This window comes from Mesoplodon densirostris, chromosome 6 (assembly GCF_025265405.1).
Source record: "Mesoplodon densirostris isolate mMesDen1 chromosome 6, mMesDen1 primary haplotype, whole genome shotgun sequence".
In the NCBI taxonomy this organism is placed as follows: domain Eukaryota; kingdom Metazoa; phylum Chordata; class Mammalia; order Artiodactyla; family Ziphiidae; genus Mesoplodon; species Mesoplodon densirostris.
Genome location: NC_082666.1, coordinates 27,259,074 through 27,275,797, shown reverse-complemented (window position 1 = coordinate 27,275,797; position 16,724 = coordinate 27,259,074).

Sequence of the window (16,724 nt, the reverse complement as noted above, 5' to 3'; positions counted from 1 at the left end):
TTTGATTCAAAGGAAAATCAATTGATCCTCAAATTCTGTGGCAGCTTTGAAAATATTCTTCCTGAGTAACCAAAAAGTGATCTGCATTGTGAGTCTAATGTGAAAAAATTAGAACGCAGCTCAGCCATAGAAAATGTAGCAAGAGCCAGTATCTTGCATCTCTCCCAAGTTGGAATTGAGAAGGAATAGTAGACCCAATAAAGGTACCACATTAAAATAATCATCATTCGTGGGGTAGCTCATATTAATGTTGACAACTATTTGCTCCCTACCTTGCAACATCTTTGTTGTTTGCCATGACTCCTGCCAGAGGAGCACATCTTACTGCATATTGTCAGACTTGGCCTTGGACTTGACTAGTCAATGAATGTCAGCAGAAATGACAGTGTGCTCGCTCCAAGCAGGAGCTTCTTGAAGAGGCCTGCTCTTGCTTTTTCAACTCTAACTGAACAGCTTATCGTAGATGGGATGCTCCATTAGCCTGGATTCCAAAATGAAGACTCATGGAAAAGAGCCATATGGAACAGAGCCCCTGCCACAGCTGCAACCGCAGGCAACTTATAGCAAAAAGGGGAGCTCTTAAGCCCATCCACAGAGGACATGCAATGAGACAAAGAAAAAATGTGTTATTTGCCACTGAGATTTGGGGGTTGCTTCTTATCACAGGTTAGATGATTAATGCAACACACAAATCATAATGATCCCAAGAACAGGGAAACTAGGTTTCTATGTTCTAGGAAAAAAAGAAAAAAAAAGAAAATATTTATAGAACATATGCTCTAGGCCAAACTCCAACTGTTCTAGGAATTTTCATGAAATTACCCACCAACTTGATGTCTGAAACAACTCCTTTAGTCTCATCTAGAAAATGAGAGGCTAAGGTTCTATGGTCTCTAAGTAAGTTTCCAAAGCTAGCATTCTGTCTGAACTCCTTACTGGAGCCCTTCATAAAAATAAGATTCACTACATAGCTTATAGTCACCGTGTTTTCAAGGGAATAGATATCTGGGCTAGATTAATCCCTATATTTTTTTATAATATGACTGATATTTTAAATGAACCAAGAATTATTGGTACCATTTTCAGAGAAGACTGTCTTTCAGTTCACTAGTGTTTAAATTTTTTTATTTCAGAGAACAAGACCATTTTTATTTCCTATTTTAACCTACTTAATATTATCTAACTACCAAAAATCTTGGAATTCTTCCATTTTTAAGGGCAATCTTCAACTAAAATTTAGCTTCCTCTTACACTGTCATGAATTTCATTTAAGATGCCTATAAATGTACCAATATTAATGTGAATCTATTAATAATTTGGCTTTTTAAAAAGTTTATATGTGATAATAGAGATATCATCAAAAGATTTCAAGTCTTCAGAGTCTAGCATTATTAAAGATCAATACCATCACCATTAATGACACAAAGGCATTGTTCTGGGAAGGGAAATACACCTGGAGTTTGATAAATGGATTTTAAATAAAGAAGAATGGAAACTAATCTATCCAGGTTGAAAGAAAGCTTTTAAAGGCAGGCAAAGTCAAATGTAATATTCTGAAGCAAAATTCTCCTATGTCTCCTCTGATTTGAAAAGAAAAATATCTGTAGAAAGATAACATATACATCTTCTGGTGATGTTAACCTTTTTAACCATTTTATTTGACATCTTAACTATATACCTAACGGACAGAACAAGATATCTTTAAATTGCCAATCTTTATAATTCTGAGCAAAGAATGATAAGATGTTAGACGACAATAGAAATGTGATATTAGAAAAAATATACAGAGGTTATTTTTTAACAAAGAATATCATTAAAATTCAATGTTTGAACACTCACTTAACATGTGCACTTTATTTCTGTATATGAAATAAAGGCACAGAGTGGAAAATAAAGGAGGTAAGTTTAGTGAGGGAATTATCTGTGATGTTTTGGTTTATATATCTTTTATTATTGTTACAATAACATTTTTAAACAATTTTAAATTAATGCTGCTACTAGTATCTTATTACATACACTAATTTTAATGTCCTATGGAGAATTTCAGCAAAGAACTGGAAAGCAGAAAATAAATCAAAATGAAACTCTAGGACTGAAAAACAAAACAATGTAAATTGACTAGAGATGGACTGAATAAGAGATTACATGCAACTGAAGAGACAATTAGCAAGGTAAAACATCAGAGGAAAAGATATAAGCTGGGAGATTGGTTCAAGATGACGGAGACTGGTTCAAGATGGCAGAGATTGGCTCAAGATGGTGGAGTAGAAGCATGTGTGCTCACTCCCTCTTGCGAGAGCACCAGAATCACAACTAACTGCTGAACAATCATCAACAGGAAGACACTGGAACTCACCAAAAAAGATACCACACATCCAAAGACAAAGGAGAAGCCACAATGAGACGGTAGGAGGGGCACAATCACAGTAAAATCAAATCCCATAACTACTGGGTGGGTGACTCACAAAATGGAGAACACTTATACCACAGAAGCCCACCCACTGGAGTGAAGGTTCTGAGCCCCACGTCAGGCTTCCCACCTGGGGGTCCAGCAACTGGAGGAGGAATTCCTAGAGAATCAGACTTTGAAGCCTAGGGGGATTTGATTGCAGGACTTCGACACGACTGGGGGAAACAAAGACTCCACTCGTGGAGGGCACACACAAAGTAGTGTGCGCACTGGGAACCAGGGGAAAGAGCAGTGACCCCACAGGAGACTGAACCAGACCTACCTGCTAGTGTTGGAGGGTCTCCTGCAGACGGAGGGGGTGGCTGTGTCTCACCGTGAGGACAAAGACAATGGCAGCAGAAGTTCTGGGAAGTACTCCTTGGCGTGAGCCCTCCCAGACTTCACCATTAGCCCCACCAAAGAGCCGGGTAGGCTCCAGTGTTGGGTCACCTCAGGCCAAACAACCAACAGGGAGGGCACCCAGCCCTACCCATCAGCAGTCAAGCGGATTAAAGTTTTACTGAGCTCTGCCCACCATAGCAACATGCAGCTCTACCCAACCCCAGTCCCTCCCATCAGGAAACTTGTACAAGCCTCTCAGATAGCCTCATCCACCAGAGGGCAGACAGCAAAAGCAAGAAGAACTACAGTCCTCCAGCCTGTGGAACAAAAACCACATTCACAGAAAGATAGACAAGACGAAAAGGCAGAGGACTTTGTACCTGATGAAGGAACAAGATAAAACCCCAGAAAAACAATTAAATGAAGTGGAGATAGGAAACCTTTCAGAAAATGAATTCAGAATAATGATAGTGAAGATGATCCAGGAACTCAGAAAAAGAATGGAAGAAAAGATCGAGAAGATACAAGACATGTTTAACAAACACCTAGAAACAGCAGATTACACTTTCTTCTCAAGTGCACACTGAATATTCTCCAGGATAGATCAAATCTTGGGTCACAAATCAAGCCTCAGTAAATTTAAGAAAATTGACATCACATCAAGCATCTCTTCTGACCACAACGTTATGGAATTAGAAATCAATTACAGGGAAAAATCGGTAAAAAAACCACAAACACATGGAGGCTAAACAATACATTACTAAATAACCAAGTGATCACTGAAGAACTCAAAGAGGAAATCAAAAAATACCTAGAGACAAATGACAACGAAAACATGATGATCCAAAACCTATGGGATGCAGCAAAAGCAGTTGTAAAAGGGAAGTTTATAGCAATACAATCCTACCTCAAGAAACAAGAAAAATCTCAAATAAACAATCTAACCTTACACCTAAAGGAGCTAGAGAAAGAAGAACAAACAAAGCCCAAAGTTAGTAGAAGGAAAGAAATCATAAAGATCAGAGCACAAATAAATGAAGTAGAAACAAAGAAAACAATAGTAAAGATCAATAAAACTAAAGGTTTGTTCTTTGAGAAGATAAACAAAATTGATGAACCTTTACCCAGACTCATCAAGAAAAAGAGGGAGAGGACTCAAATCAATAAAATTAGAAATGAAAGACCAGAAGTTACAACGGACACTGCAGAACTACAAAGCATCCTAAGAGACCACTACAAGCAGCTCAATGCCAATAAAATGGACAACCTGGAAGAAATGGACAAATTCTTTTTTTTTTTTTGCGGTACGCGGGGCTCTCACTGTTGTGGCCTCTCCCGTTGCGGAGCACAGGCTCCGGACACGCAGGCTCAGCGGCCATGGCTCACGGGCCCAGCCGCTCCACGGCATGTGGGATCCTCCCAGACCGAGGCACGAACCCGTGTCCCCTGCATCGGCAGGCGCACTCTCAACCACTGCGCCACCAGGGAAGCCCAGGACAAATTCTTAGAAAGGTATAACCTTCCAAGACTGAACCAGGAAGAAATAGAAAATATGAACAGATCAATAACAAGTAATGAAATTGAAACTGTGATTAAAAATCTTCCAACAAACAAAAGTCCAGGACCAGATGCCTTCACAGGTGAATTCTATCAAACATTTAGAGAAGAGCTAACACCCATCCTTCTCAAACTCTTCCAAATAATTGCAGAGGAAGGAACATTCCCAAACTCATTCTATGAGGCCACCATCACCCTGATACCAAAACCAGAAAAAGATACTACAAAAAAAGAAAACTACAGACCAATATCACTGGTGAATATAGATGCACAAATCCTCAACAAAATAATAGCAAACAGAATCCAACAACACATTAAAAGGATCATACACCACGATCAAGTGGGATTTATCCCAGGGATGCAAGGATTCTTCAATATATGCAAATCAATCAATGTGATGCACCACATTAACAAACTGAAGAATAAAAACCATATGATCATCTCAATAGATGCAGAAGAAGCTTTTGACAAAATTCAACACCCATTTATGATAAAAACTCTCCAGAAAGTGGGCATAGAGGGAACCTACCTCAACATAATAAAGGCCATATACGACAAACCCACAGCACTCATCATTCTCAACGGTGAAAAACTGAAAGCATTTCCTCTAAGATCAGGAACAAGACAAGGATGTCCACTCTTGCCACTATTATTCAACATAGTTTTGGAAGTCCTAGCAAGGGCAATCAGAGAAGAAAAAGAAACAAAAGGAATACAAATTGGAAAAGAAGTAAAACTGTCACTGTTTGCAGATGACATGATACTATACATAGAGAATCCTAAAGATGCCACCAGAAAACTACTAGAGCTAATCAATGAATTTGGTAAAGTTTCAGGAAACAAAATTAATGCACAGAAATCTCTTGCATTCCTATATGCTAATGATGAAAAATCTGAAAGAGAAATTAAGGAAACAATCCCATTTACCATTACAGTAAAAAGAATAAAATACCTAGGAATAAGCCTACCTAGGGAGACAAAAGACCTGTATGCAGAAAACTATAAGACACTGATGAAAGAAATTAAAGATGATACAAACAGATGGAGAGATATACCATGTTCTTGGATTGGAAGGGTTAACATTGTGAAAATGATTATACTACCCAAAGCAATCTACAGATTCAATGCAATCCCTATCAAATTACCAAGGACTTTTTTTTTACAGAACTAGAACAAAAATTCTTAAAATTTGTACGGAGACACAAAAGGCCCTGAATAGCCAAAGCAGTCTTGAGGCAAAAAAACAGAGCTGGAGAAATCACATTCCCTGACTTCAGACTATACTACAAAACTACAGTAATCAAGACAATATAGTACTGGCACAAAAACAGAAATATAGATCAATGGAACAGGATAGAAAGCCCAGAGATAAACCCATGCACCTATGGTCAACTAATCTATGACAAAGGAGGCAAGGATATACAATGGAGAAAAGACAGCCTGTTCAATAAGTGGTGCTGGGAAAACTGGACAGCTACATGTAAAAGAATGAAATTAGATCACTTCCTAACACCATACACAAAATGGATTAGAGACCTAAATGTAAGACCGGACACTATAAAACTCTTAGAGGAAAACATAGGAAGAACACTCTTTGACATAAATCACAGCAAGATCTTTTTTGATCCCCCTCCTAGAGTAATGGAAATAAAAACAAAAATAAACAAATGGGACTTAATGAAACTTAAAAGCTTTTGCAAAGCAAACTACAAACAAGACGAAAAGACAACCCTCAGAATGGGAGAAAATATTTGCAAACGAATCAACGGACAGAGGATTAATCTCCAAAATATATAAACAGCTCATGCAGCTCAATATTAAAAAAACAAACAACCCAATCCAAAAATGGGCAGAAGACCTAAGTAGACATTTCTCCAAAGAAGATATACAGATGGCCAAGAAGCACATGAAAAGCTGCTCAACATCACTAATTATTAGAGAAATGCAAATCAAAACTACAATGAGGTATCACCTCACACCAGTCAGAATGGGCATCATCAGAAAATCTACAAACAACAAATGCCAGAGAGGGTGTGGAGAAAAGGGAACCCTCTCGCACTGTTGGTGGGAATGTAAACTGATGCAGCCACTATGGAGAACAGTATGGAGGTTCCTTAAAAAACTAAAAATAGAATTACCATATGACCCAGCAATCTCACTACTGGGCATATACCCAGAGAAAACCATAATTCAAAAAGACACATGCACCACAATGCTCATTGCAGCACTATTTACAATAGCCAAGTCATGGAAGCAACCTAAATGCCCATTGACAGACAAATGGATAAAGAAGATGTGTACATATATACAATGGAATATTACTCAGCCATAAAAAGGAACAAAACTGGGTCATTTGTAGAGACATGGATGGATCTAGAGACTGTCATACAGAGTGAAGTAAGTCAGAAAGAGAAAAACAAATAGGTATATTAACGCATATATGTGGAACCTAGAACAATGGTACAGATGAACCGGTTTGCAGGGCAGAAATAGAGACACAGATGTAGAGAACAAACGTATGGACACCAAGGGGAGAAAGTGGCGGGGGTGGGGGTGGTGGTGTGATGAACTGGGAAATTGGGATTGACATGTATACACTGATATGTATATAATGGATGACTAATAAGAACCTGCTCTATAAAAAATAAATAAAAATAAAATTCAAAAAAAAATTTTTTAAAAACATATAAAGTGGAACATGGAAAATCAAGAGGAAAAAATACAGAAATGAACATAAAGGACACATGGGACATGGTGAAAAGTCCAAGAATAAGAGAGGAGATTAAAGCAGAAGCAATTTTTGCAGAAATAGTACTGTCAAAAATTTTCCCAAAAATGACCAAAACACCAAGAAGTATGACGAACTCCAAGAAGAATAAATATAAATAAAACCAGCCCTAAGCACATTATGGTCAAACTACTGAGAAACAAAGAGAAGACCTTAAAGTCACCCAAAGGTAAAGAGATATATTACCTTTGAAAGAACAACACAAACCATCAGCTGATTTCTCAACAGGAAAAGAAAAAAAAGCAAGGAGATAATGGAATGATACCTTCAAAATGCTAAAAGAAAATAACTCCCAACACAAAATTCTGTATCCACCAAAAATATCCTTCAAAGTTTAAGGCAAAATACACTTAATACAAAAACTGAGAAGATTTGTGATTAGCGCAAATACACTCATGGAAATACAATTAAAGAGAAAGGAAAATAATTCCTGAAAGAACCACCAAGATACAGAATAGAATGTAGAACAATAAAAAGGGTAAATATGTCAGTTATTCTAAGTAAAATCAACTACCAAATAATAGTAACAATGTCATATGGAGTTTAAAATATATCACTAATATCCTTGACATTCATAGCACATAAGGCAGGAAGGGGCTGGTCTACCATTTTTACACTATTCCGAACTACTAAAAGTAGTAAGACATATAATACTTAGATAATTATTTGATTAATCAAAAGGAAGGCAAAAAAAGAAAAAAGCTGTAATACCACATTTAATAAGATTTTCTAAGTTACTAGCAATCAGACAAAACAGATTAAACAATACCATTTTTCACATATCAGAATGCAGACATTCAAATGTTTGGTAATATCAAGTCTTGGTGAGTTTGTTAGGGAATTGAAACTCCTACACACTGCTGTGAGGGGAAACTGGCACAGGGAAATTAAATGGCAATGTGGAGCTGCTATCAAAATACAAAGGGCAGGGAATTCCCTGGGGCTCCAGTGATTAGGACTCGGTGCTTTCACATTGCCGTGGCCTCTGGTTCAATCCCTGGTTGGGGAACTAAGATCCCTCAAGTTGCACAGCACGGCCAAAAAAAAATAAAATACGAAGTACAAATGCCACATGATCCAGTAATTCTTTGAAGCACCTTCCTTAGAAAAGTATTAACGCACTTTTACAAGATGTGAAACAGGATTTTGTGTGTGTGTGTGTGTGTGTGTGTGTGTGTGTGTGGTAAGCGGGCCTCTCACTGTTGTGGTCTCTCCTGTTGTGGAGCACAGGCTCCGGAAGGGCAGGCTCAGCGGCCATGGCTCACGGGCCCAGCCACTCCGCAGCATGTGGGATCTTCCCGGACCGGGGCACGAACCCGTGTCCCCTGCATCGGCAGGCAGACTCTCAACCACTGCGCCACCAGGGAAGCCCCTGAAACAGGATTTTTACTGAAGAAATAAAACAAAAACAAAAAAAATTTAAAGAAGGTAACTGCTAAACTGACATATTTGTACTTTGGAATATTATGTAGTATTTTATAAGTATTTTAGATATAAATCTATTGTTGAATAAAAGAAGCATGTGAAAAAAATTACGTATACTGAATAATAGTTTATATAATGAAATACAAAGAAAAGAAGTCAAGAAAGGAGAAAAAAAGAACAGAAACTAGTAGGACAAATAAGTATTAAGATAAGTTTAAACCCAAATATATCATTAATACATTGAACATAAATAGATCAAATACATAGATAAAAGAAAAGGTTGTCAGACTGTCAGATTAAAAACAAGCAACTTAATCCCAAAGAAAATGAGGTTGAGAATAAAAGGATAGAAAAATTATAAATGCCATGCAAACACTGACCAATTGAAAGCTGGTATGACTTGACTACTATAAAGACAAAGCAGACTTTAAGGCAGGAAGCATTACTAGACAGACATAAAGAGGGACATTTTATGATGATAAAAGAGTAGATCTAAAGGGAAAATACAAGAGGTCTAAATATGTATGAATCTCAGAACATTACCTTAAAATATATATATAAAACAAAAAACTGGCAGAAATAAAAGAAGAAATAGAAAAATTCATATCATGCTTAGAGACTTTAACACCTCCTTCTCAGTAACTAATAGAAAAGGCAAATATACCATCAGTAAGGATATAGATTTGAACAAGATGTACAAATGACCCTAATGGACAAATATAGAACAGTGCACTCCTACTGTCAAAATATACATTCTGTTCAAATGCCACACAGAACATTTACCAAACTGTCCAAAATCTGAGTCAAAAACCAAACAAATTTCAAAAGATTTAAATAATATAGTTTATGTCCTAGCAAACCACAGTGGAATTAAGTAATAATTAATATCAAAAAGATAACTAAAAAATCCCCATATGTTTAGAAATTAACCAGTACTCTTCTAAATAGTTCATGGGTTAAAGAAGATAATGAATATGAGAATACTTGAAGTGAATGACAATTATTTTTTTTTAACTACATATGCATTTTTGCAGATGAAGAACTAGAGCCACACTCAGAAGAACATTTATGGTCTTAAATGTGCATATTTTAAACAAGAAGGACTAAAAATCATTTATCTCAACACTCACCTTAAGAAGACAGAAAGAGAAAAGGACATCAAATTAAATCCAAAGAAAACTGAAGAGAGGAAAAAGTAAAGATAAGATCAGAAATGAATTAAATTAAAAACAACCATATGGGCTTCCCTGGTGGCACAGTGGTTGAGAGTCCACCTGCTGATGCAGGGGCCACGGGTTCGTGCCCCGGTTCGGGAAGATCCCACATGCCGCTGAGCGGCTGGGCCCGTGAGCCATGGCCACTGAGCCTGCGCTCCGCAATGGGAGAGGCCACAACAGTGAGAGGCCCACATACCGCAAAAAAAAAAAAAAAAAAAAAAAAAAAATCCGTATGAGAGAATCAACGAAGCAAAAGGTTGGTTCCTTAAAAGCCCTAATAAAATTAACAAACCCTGCCAAGACCAAGAAAAATGGCAAAAAAGGAATAGTTACAAAGGACATCAACTCCAGTGTCTACAGACATTAAAATATACGTGGATATTACTAACTTTATGCTGATAAATTTAAAGTGATAAATAGTCCTTAGAAAAACATAACTTAGCAAAAGCATCAGAAATCTGCATAGGCCTATATCCATTAGAGAAATTGAATATAGCCTGATTTTTTTCATAGAGCAATATATTATATAAACATTTCCTTATGTCACTGTTCAGTTATAGAGGACATTAATTATAGCAGTTAGTTAAGATTGGGGTTTCATTTAAGCTTTATTAATTCTTAACCATGTGACCTTTAATAAATTATTACAACCTTTTTATGTCACAATTTTTTTAAAATACTGACCCCAGCGATGGGATATTTCATTTACTTAGTACAATCTGTGGATCTAAGAAATGCTAATAAGGATAGCAATGAGTATGTTTAATGACTGTATAGTAGCCTAATGTCCCCTCTTATAAACACTGTAAGAAAATCCTGTTTATCTTTATATGTATCCCTAATTTCTTCAGGATAAAATCCTGGAAGTGAAATTGACGGACCAAAAGAGATTCATGATGTACAGGGCCCATTGTCCAGAAAACCTAAATCAGCTTACACTTCCAAAAACAGCATAAAAATGCTCGTTTCCCTACACTCTTGTCCACTTCGATATTTTCCTTTTATAGTTTTGCCTATTTGGCAGGACAAAGTGGCAGATCAGTATTATATGTATGTTGCATTTTGTTTACTATTAAACATGTAATTTGGCTTTCATAAACTGCCTTTTCCTATCTTTCACCAGAGCAGAAGAGAGGGAGGAAAACTGGCAAGTCACAAAGTCCTGGTGGTCAAGGGCCCCAAGGCAAATACACATTGGTTTGCAAACTGGCGCCAGTATGCGGAGGGCAAGCAGAGACTGAAGAGGCACAGCATTCCAGAGTGGTAGGGGCAGGTTTATACAGCAAGGGGACTTACTCATGAGAGTTCTCTTGGGCGGCTGCATAACTAGTAGACCTCTGTACTGCCCGCCAGAAAGTTTACATGGAATTCTTGGGGTTCGATCACGTACACCATCCAGATGGTCTCAGCAACACATTGCTCTCCCAAGCCTACAGCCTTGAAAACGCTCCCACATGGGAATGGAGGGCGGAACATACATTCCAAGGACAGGGGAGGGATGAGGACCTCTGACTGCCCAGGTACAGCTCACAAGTCAACCAGCGGTCACGTCCTCTCTATTACCTTCTCCAAATAATACGACCTGAAAATTTTTTAGCTAGTCTTCCCTTTCTGGGGACCCATGGGCCTTCTTCTTGACAGCCCTTCTTTCCTCCATTTTCCTTCTGGGATATTGTATTTTTTCATATTGATTTATAAGAGCTCTTTACAGAGTTTGTGGTTTACTTTTTAATTCTGCTTAGGTTTTATTTACTTTCATTCTCATTTAACAGTGGAAGTATTAAGGCTATGAATTTGTCTCTGACTGCAATTTTGGTTATATCCTATGGTTCTTACAGGGAGTTTTCTCATCATCATTATCTTCTCAATTTTTGCATCTGCAATTTGTTTTTCATAGTATCTGGATTTAGTACATAAATATAAGAAAAAACAAAATCAGGAGAGCACAATTACCATTCACATTATCTGTTAGGTTTTGTTTTCTTTTGTTTTGTTTTTTTGTGGTACACAGGCCTCTCACTGTTGTGGTCTCTCCCATTGCGGAGCACAGGCTCCAGACGTGCAGGCTCAGCGGCCATGGCTCACGGGCCCAGCCACTCCGTGGCATGTGGGATCTTCCCGGACCGGGGCACGAACCTGTGTCCCCTGCATCGGCAGGCGGACTCTCAACCACTGCGCCACCAGGGAAGCCCTATCTGTTAGGTCTTGATTCTTTAATAATAATAGAATATTAAACAAAGCACATAAAAACCATACTATGAGGATATTCTCAATTAGAGTGATTGGGCTTCTTCCCAATTCAAAGGTTAAAAAAAAGAATACAGGGCTTCTCTGGTGGCACAGTGGTTGAGAATCTGCCTGCTAAAGCAGGGGACACGGGTTTGAGCCCTGGTCTGGGATGATCCCACATGGCGCGGAGCAACTGGGTCTGTGAGCCACAACTACTGAGCCTGCACGTCTGGAGCCTGTGCTACGCAACAAGAGAGGCCGCCATAGTGAGAGGCCCGCGCACCGCAATGAAGAGTGGCCCCCGCTTGCCACAACTAGAGAAAGCCCTCGCACAGAAACGAAGACCCAACACAGCAAAAATAAATTAATTAATTAATAAACTCCTACCCCCAACATCTTCTCAAAAAAAAAAAAAAAATACAGGAGCAGGGAGAGAATATAAATTCTAAAAGCAAAAATTGTACATATTCACTGGCAGAAGTTGTATGTAGTTGAAATGATATCACACCCATTATCAAATAATGTTTTAACATACCAGATGTAATCTATAATGCTTAGGTCTCAGGAAATGAGACAATTCAATGCCAGGCTGTGGACAGACACCAGCTGTAGTTGAGTCTTTAGCAATCTCAAGTGAAAAATATGTCACCACAGCAAACTTCCCTGGGGTCTGTTTTACTGAAACCAGAAATCACTTCCATGATTAACAGTGTATGTAGCATTGTTTATATTGTAGCACTGACAGTTTAAAAACTGTTGACATTTCCAAAAGAGCCATCTGATGAGAGACTCTGAAATTATTTCAGTTGAGGACAGCCACGGCTTCTTGTTAAATTAAGCTCCTGTTAGATGCCTAGAGAGATAGGACATGAGGAAGTCCAGAACAAGGCCCTATCCAATAAGAAACAGTATAATGGGCTATGAGAGCTTGGAAAAGCAAAGTAACAAAAGATGGGTAAAATATACAACTGTAAAAGGGAAACTGACTCTAGCTTCTATTTTGGCACATGTGCCCCTGTTCCTGTCAAAGCATAACTATAAGAATCTGGGGCACAGGCTATTCTCTCTTTTTTTATATATATAAATTTATTTACTTATTTATTTTGGCTGCATTGGGTGTTTGTTACTACGCACGGGCTTTGTCTAGTTGTGGCGAGCAGGGGCTACTCTTTGTTGTGGTGCACGGGCTTCTCATTGCAGTGGCTTCTCTTGTTGCAGAGCTCGGGCTCTAGGCGCATGGGCTCAGTAGTTGTGGTGCATGGGCTTGGTTGCTCCGCAGCATGTGGGATCTTCACAGACCAGGGATCAAACCCGTGTCCCCTGCATTGATTGGCATGTGGATTCTTAACCACTGCACCACCAGGGAAGTCCTGGGCTTTTTTCAAATGCCACACACTTAGAGGATTTCTTGATATCAGCATTTGGCAAACTGATCTCTCACAGAATCCTTATAACCCAAGACACATTTAACGCTGGTCTGGGAAACACGATTTGGAATCTATTTGTAAATATGCTTACTGACATGCATATAATATATTGCCAAGTAGTGTGACACTATATATAAGATGGTAACAATTGTGTTATTATGTATTTTATATATTTCTTATTTACATAGGAAATATAAAGATATGTAAAATGCATTTATATAGTATACATTTTGTTATTATATATACAGTTGATCTTCATTATTCTTGGATTTCATATTTGCAATTCTATTTGCCAAAATTTATTTGTAACCCCAAAATCAATCCTCACGGCACGCTTGCAGTCTCATTCATTGACATTTGAAAAGCAGGGAAAATTTTGAGTTGCCCAATGCCCTCTTTCTCAGCTGAAGTTGAACAAGGCAACATTCTGTCTTCTTGTTTCAGCTCTCCTACTTAAACAAATGTCCTTTTCATGGTTTATTTAGTGCCACGTTTCTCACATTTTTATGCTTTTAGTTGGTGATTCTACACGAGCCCCAAGCATAGCGCTGAAGTGCCATCTAGTTTCCTAAGTGCAAGAAGGCTCTGATGTGGCTGACAGAGAAAATACGTGTGTTAGATAAGCTTCGTTCAGGCATGAGTTATAGTGCTGCTAGCTATGAGTTCAATATTAATAAGTCAATAATGATATTAAATAAAGTGTCTTTAGGGCTTCCCTGGTGGCGCAGTGGTTGAGAGTCCACCTGCCGATGCAGGGGAGATGGGTTCGTATCCTGGTCCGGGAGGATCCCACATGCCACGGAGCGGCTGGGCCCGTGAGCCATGGCCACTAAGCCTGCACGTCCAGAACCTGTGCTCCACAACGGAAGAGGCCACAACAATGAGAGGCCCGCATACCACAAAAAAATAAAATAAATAAAATAAAATAAAGTGTCTGTAAATAGAAACACACATAAAACAACTGGTTATATGTTGACCAGTTAACAAAAATGTTGTGACCAAAGGCTCTCAGGAACCTAACCCTGTACTTCCCTTAGGAGCAATTATGCAGTATTCACTAATTCAGTGTTTGAGGCAACCTTATAGAAGATACAAGATGGATGATATACATAAATGAGTCAAAGAAACTTTAGGAACTTTAATTTCTTTTAATCTAGAGAAACGAGCCTGAATAAGGGACATCTCTGGGGACTTTCCTGGTGGTGTGGTGGTTAAGAATCCGCCTGCCAATGCAGGGGACACAGGGTCAAGCCCTGGTCTGGGAAGATCCCACATGCCACGAAGCAACTAAGCCTGTGCACCACAACTACTGAACCCCGCGTGCCTAGAGTCCTGCTCCACAACAGAAGAAGCCACTGCAATGAAAGCCTGCGCACCGCAACGAAGACCCAACGCAGCCAAAAATTAATTAATTAATTAATTTTAAAAAGAGAGAGACATCTCTGGTAGCCATTTATTTATTCAATCAATGAATGTATACTGAGTTCTTCTATGTGCTGGGCATAAAGTGGTACACAAAGATATTGTCCTGACTTTCTGGAAGTTTGTGTTCTAGAAAGGAAGGGCCACCACTCATATATGTTGTATAATGCACAACCTGACTGCAGAATACAGATGTAACCAAATGATCACATTAATGAATTAATGGCCACAAACCTGGATCAGTAAGAACATGGTTCTCTTACAGAAAAGACACCCAACTTAGATGGAAGGTGATGGAGAGAATATTCCAGTCAGAAAACATGGTCTGGGCAAAGGTCTGTAGCAGGAAGGATCGTGACATTCTGTAGAAACTGAGAGAACATTATGCCTGAAGCAAAAGAAAGAAAAGAAAACTGTTCCAAAATAAAGCTAAAGAGACAGGCAGGGGGTGAACCATCCAAGGCCTTAGAAGCCAAGCTAAAAAAAAGTGTTCATTTTATTCCAAGTGCAATGGGAAAACTAACGAGAGGCGATTATTTACCTTATAAAGATCACTTTGGCTGCAGTGCAAAGATGGCAGAAGTGGGTGGTCTAAATCAATGTGGGTGGGACTTCCCTGGGTGTCCAGCAGTTAAGACTCCACACTACCAATGCAGATGGTCCAGGTTCGATCCCTGGTCAGGGAACTAGATCCCAAATGCCTCAACGAAGATTCCGTGTGTTGCAACTAAGACCTGGAACAGCCAAATAAATAAATATTTTAAAAAAAAAGAAAGAAAATAATTCTATACACATTACTCTTCACCTTCCCTTTTTCTCTTAACACAAAGCATGGACATATCAGCCAGTGATAAAGGTCAAATTTCTTTATTCTAATATTTTTGTGCCTATATATATGTATAATTTTATATAGCTGGAATAGTATGCACGTTATTTTTTTCACTTCTGGGTCTTCCATTTACCACAAGCAAATTAAAACTTCAATGCCTCAGTTTTCTCACCTGTAAAATGAAGTTAATTTTGTGAGCATTTACTGAGTTAGTGTATATAATATATTTATAACTACACCAGACATACGAAATACTATTGTTATTATTGTATGGAAAAATTGGCAAAGACTCTCTAGGCATGCAGGCTTCAGTAGTTGTGGCACGCAGGCTCAGTAGTTGTGGCCCGTGGGCTTCGTTGCTCTGCAGCATGTGGGATCCTCCCAGACCAGGGGTCGAACCGTGTTCCCTGCATTGGCAGGCGGATTCCTAACCACTGAGCCACCAGGGAAGTCCCCAATAGATCTTTTTTGAATCTCTTTGTAGATTCATTCCAGCATTCCTTATTTGCCTATATAATATGTGGTTCTTTGAATTTTCCTTTGAACCAATTGTAATATCTTACTGGTTCTCTTATTAACTAATGAGCTAAATAAAATCTTGATACACATTTCATTTTATATTTGTATGAGAATCATGATTCCACTTTTTTCTGAAGTATCTTCAACACTATAATTAGTAGCCTTTAAAAAAAAAACCCATTGTCAAAATGGGTTTTCATGTCAAATATTTATGCCCACTTTTTCTAAACAACACAAGGATATTCTCACACAAGTAAAGGTAACAGACACATATAAAAAATATGGAACACACATACTTTCATTATTAAAAGTGCTTGAAGAAATCAGCATACTGAAGCATAAATCAACATTAAGAACTCTAGAAGAGGGTTTTCTCTGGTGGTGCAGTGGTTGAGAATCTGCCTGCCAATGTAGGGGACACGGGTTCGATCTCTGGTCCAGGAAGATCCCACATGCCACAGAGCAACTAAGCCCATGAGCCACAACTACTGAGCCCACGTGCCACAACTACTGAAGCCTG